The sequence below is a fragment of the Triticum urartu genome, chromosome 7, assembly GCF_003073215.2.
Source record: "Triticum urartu cultivar G1812 chromosome 7, Tu2.1, whole genome shotgun sequence".
NCBI lineage: Eukaryota > Viridiplantae > Streptophyta > Magnoliopsida > Poales > Poaceae > Triticum > Triticum urartu.
In genome coordinates, this window is record NC_053028.1 from 346,488,353 (window position 1) to 346,493,359 (window position 5,007).

The 5,007-nt window shown below is 43.4% G+C and overlaps 1 long non-coding RNA gene across 1 annotated transcript; it reads left to right on the top strand.

Moving 5' to 3' along the window:
- The first annotated feature begins 201 nt into the window (after nt 1–201).
- On the top strand, nt 202–2,472 carry LOC125525026. The gene is made up of 3 exons (XR_007291112.1): nt 202–734; nt 846–1,025; nt 2,133–2,472. It is a non-coding gene; the product is annotated as an uncharacterized LOC125525026 (long non-coding RNA).
- The last annotated feature ends 2,535 nt before the right edge of the window (nt 2,473–5,007 follow it).

Here is a 5,007-nt window from a genome sequence, read left to right on the forward strand (position 1 = left end):
AATCACATGTTAATTAGAATTTACAAGCCGTTTATCTAGCGGGACCAAATAATTACTGGTCTAGATCGACTCGTGAAATCCTAAATAAAATAAACTCGAGGAGAAAAAATCTCGAGGAGTCCTTGCGTGTTGTCCCACCTGTTTAGCGAACTCTTCCTCAAAACAAAACTCTTCCTCGCAGACACCACCTCCTCCCTTTGCTCAGCAATCAATCTCCTGAGATCCCAAAAAGAAAAAAGAAGCAGCAATCTATCTACAGAAACGATCCATCCAACTTCTCTCTTACCCCATTCCTTGAAGCTTGAACCATGATGAACTGGAGGAAGAGATCCTTCCATGCATGACCCGATCGGACTACAATCTAGGATGGGTGATGCAGTGGAGAAGTGTTGAGTCGGATCGAACTGCAGTCATTGTTCCCGAGGGTGCAGGGTGGAGGAAGTACAACAGATTGATGGCATCGCGGTGTCTCCGCCTCGGACATCTCCCCAAGTCTTCGCTGCCTCCAGCATGCTCCCCTTCCTCACCCACGCTCTTGGCGAAGGTCTCCAGTATCCACTGCCCCCTTCACATCCACATCAAATCCAAACTCAGCCAGCACATCTCCGCACGTCAAGTCATCTCCTTTCCTGGCCAAGGTCTCCACTGCGTTCTTTGTGCGATGATCGGCCACTGTGTTGCCGCCGGTTTCTTCTCCAATGGCTTATGATCCTATCTCAAAAACTCGATCCCAGGTTCCTTCTGCCAAAAAAAGCTTGATTCAATTCCTAACTAATTGCAGATGCATATATTTTTATGTCTGAAGCTTATTAAATATGTTGGTGAGCACACGTTTGTGGCTGCAGGAAAGCGTTGGGTCAGTTTATTTCAATTCAACCTACCCGAATGTGACTGTATGTAGCTTGGGGGGGTTGGTTGCAGAGGGGGCAATGGAAGGAGGATGGCCATGCTATGTTACGGGAGACTGACTAGGGGTGTCTTTTTGCGCTATGAGACAATAGTGTCTCCCTCTCTGATCTGACCAGGTACTTCTTTCTACCTCTTCATAGTCAAATCTGACAGCTTATGAACTCCACGACTGTACGCAGTTGTCTTGCAACATTTGTTTATTTGATGGAAGATTGGAGTGGGCAGTTTGTCATGAATTATATGGTTTGTTTCTATTCAATCTTACTGAGGAAGTATGATATATTTTCCTTTTCGCTTTCATTAGAAAGGACTTAGTCTGACATGACGAGAGTATTAGTTTGTTGCTTTAACCATGTGATTTATGAGTCAAGGAGTGTGTGTTCAGTTGAGTCGGATGTGCTAATTATCTGGCATCTATTTTTTAGTTCTATGGTAATTAGTATAATTGATTAACATATGAGATGCCTTAGGCCGCCTGACACTCTTGATTTTTTGCTTTGCGAAATAAGTTGCAGTATAGTATACACCAAGAGTTGTATTAATTTGGAAAGGGCAACATAGCTGCAGTATAAGAAATTATAAAAAGTAAATAGCGTCGAACCGATCATTGCCTTTTTTTGGCAGAAATAGGAGATCTATTATGCAATAATAGCGTTCGGAATGATGGTTTCTGATAACTACACATTTTTATTGATAGTCATCTACCTGGATGGCCTTCAAGCATGAATAGTAGATACCTTCAAGCGTGAATAGTTGAATTCTTACAGTACATAAATGATATTGTTTGTCACTGATCATTTCTTATGTAGTTTTCCTTTACTGAGTTTGTATCTTTTGTGTCGTAGTATATCTGTTCGCGAGAATGATGCTCAGAAAAACTATCTACAACATGGTAGAATCCTATCATTGTATTCTAACACAAAACAGTTAAGCTGTAGCAACAGAGACAGGAACGAGAAAAACAGCTTAAGTACAGTGTACGGACAAAAGAGCATTAGATTACAGTTGCTGAGAGATATTGTATGATTGTATGTGATTGGTACAACAAAATTGACAAACTTTGTTCATTAATATCGTAATTTCAAGATGAATTGGAGAAGGGAGTCCGTATTACGTTTGCTAATCTGTAACAGGCAATCTGTATTTCTGGTATTGATGTACAGTTATAAGAAAGATATATATTCCAGATATTTGCTAAGCATGGTTGAAAATTGATCTGGCAGGAATTGTATGCTTTGTGACTGAAGACAAGAGACTGGTGTCACGGCGACTTGCAGCCACTCCGTCCTACGTACCACCAAGCTTTCAGTCTCTCGATTTGTGCTATTTTCATATTAACACTGCCATTGGGGTAAATCTATGTTGTTTACTGATCTAATCAAGCTATTAACAGGATTCCATGTTTCCTACATTGCATTATCTGATCATTAGTAATTCAACCAACATTGTATTAGTTGAATGTTGATCCTCTGATAATCTTAATACACCCATGGGTAGGATTTGACGAAATAGGGGAAATAAATAAAAAGGAGAAATATCACACGGTATTCTCCTCTTCGATTATATGGGTACAACCGTGTGTGTCCGTACACAGTACATGGAGTTAATGGGTTAATGCGCCTAAAGCGTGTAAGGACCCATGACATATTAAAAAATTGTACATGTTGAGTTAAACAATATGTACATATCTATGTTTTTCCTATTACGGGACATTTGACGATGTTTTATTTTGAGCCTAATCAAAATGCTACAGAAATGCAAGTCAAGGTTTAGTTACTGTAATTTCACTTGCTGGAATTTAGTCCATTTTGGGCAGCCCAATAACTATTTCAGAAATTCCTAATAAATCCTAGAGGCCCACTTAGCCCATTTGTGCAAGGCAAGGAATACTACTAAAGTTTAGTCCCACATTGCTAGTTTAGTGGGAGTTGGACCTCCTTATAAGGGAGGTGCTTTCCCCACTTGTACGAGTATGAGAACAAGAGAGATATCCACGCGCGCTCCTCCTCCGCCGCCCGCCGCGCCGCGGATTGCGGGAATGAGCCGAGCCGATGTCTAAATTTTTGCCATGCACTACGGGTATACGAGAGGTCACTCGGGAGTTGGAAAGTTTTTGCTGTAGTGGATATTGAATACGAACGCTGCACCCTTTGGCTGCTGTCTGTTCGTTTCATCTCCCGCGTTCCCTTCAGCTCCCGGCGCAGCCTCTCGCCTCTTTCTCTTGCGCCTATAAAAGGGAGGTCGCTGCTCTAGAGAGACGCACCAGAACTTCTCCTTCCTCTCGCCACCGGTTCCGATCTCTGAGCTCCTGCTGTCTTCCTCATCCCGGCATGCGGCGTGCACCGCAGGTCGGGACAGTAGGCCTCCGAAACCGCACCTCTTTGAGTCCTGTAAGGGAGAAGGGTGATAAGGTTTTTGGGGAGCGCTCTGCGCGACTACTGACTGACTCCTTCGTCACGGACGCTCCGGACTCTGACGACTACTTCCCCGACGACTACTTCTTCCTCGACATCGACAACCTCCTCGACACATGGCTGGCAAGGACACCGACCTCAAGTCTAGTGCTACTGCTGCTGCTGTCCCGTATGTGTTCTTCTTTCTGTTAGATATCCTGCCACAGTTTCTCGTACTAGTACTTGCCCTAAATATGTTAGGTTCTACCTCATATATGCAACTAGTTCTACAGTCTGCTATAGATATGATAAGCTACGGTTCATATATGCAGAATCTATTTTCCTTCTCTCTCTCAGAACACATGACTTGTTTTATCTCTACTATATTAGTCATGCTTTATCTAGTATTTCTGTTAATAAAATCATTTGGTAAATTGCTCATATTTCCAACAATCCAAAAACCTTATTATAGGCAATTTACCCCAAGTGGTTTTGCTGCTTCCATGAGACCTCCTATGTTTGAGGGTATCCACTATAAGAGATGGCGCGTGAGAGCGGTCTTATGGTTTCAAACCATGAGTTGCTATGACGCCACTCTCGGCAAACCTGAAGGAGAGCTTGATGCTCAACAGGCACAAGCTTTTCAGAAAATGGATACTCTGTTTAAAGCTGCTCTCTTGAGTGTTCTTGGTGAGAACATAGTTGATGCTTATGCGTCAATTGATAATGGAAAAGATATGTGGGATGCACTCGAGGCCAAGTTTGGGGTCTCGGATGCTGGCACTGAGCTGTACATCATGGAGCAATTCTATGATTACAGGATGACTGAAGAGCGCTCCGTGGTTGAGCAAGCTCACGAGATACAATCATTTGCTAGAGAACTTGAGCACTTCAGTTGTATGCTACCGGACAAGTTTGTTGCTGGAGGTATCATCACTAAGCTTCCCCCTTCATGGAGGAACTTTGCTACCTTGCTGAAGCATAAGAGGCAGGAGTTTTCCGTCCCGGATCTCATTGGCACTCTTGATGTGGAAGAAAAGGCGAGAACAAAGAACACACGTGCTCGAGGTATTGAGGGAGGATCTAGTGCCAATGTGGTACAGAAGTAGAACTTCCAGCCCCACAAGTTCAAGAACAAGGGCAAGTTTGATGGAAAAGTAAAGTTTGATGGGAAGAACAAGGCTGTGCAACACACGAACTTCAAGAAGAAGAATGGCAAGAAGAAAGGTGCTTGTCATGTGTGTGGGTATCCTGATCATTGGGCTCCTGGTTGCCCTAATCGCTATGACAAGCGTCATCCTGGGAAAGGCGGCAAGACCGCTAATGTTGTCATTGGAGACACTGACATGAAGGATGCTGGGTATGGTATATTTCCCACTATTCTTTCAGTATGTCATTCTCCTGACTGGTTGATTGACACGGGTGCTAATGTGCATGTATGCGGTGATATTTCCATGTTTTCGTCTTATCAGACCGCATGGACATCAACCGTGCAGATGGGCAATGGTTCAAGTGCTTCTGTTCGTGGTGTTGGCACGATCGATCTGAAGTTTACTTCGGGGAAGATCGTGCGGCTGAAGAACGTGCATTATGTCCCCTCCGTCAATAAAAATCTTCTTAGCGGATCTCTTCTATGTAGAGATGGCTACAAGCTTGTCTTTGAGTCGAATAAATTTGTAATATCCAAGTATGGAACCTTTGTTGG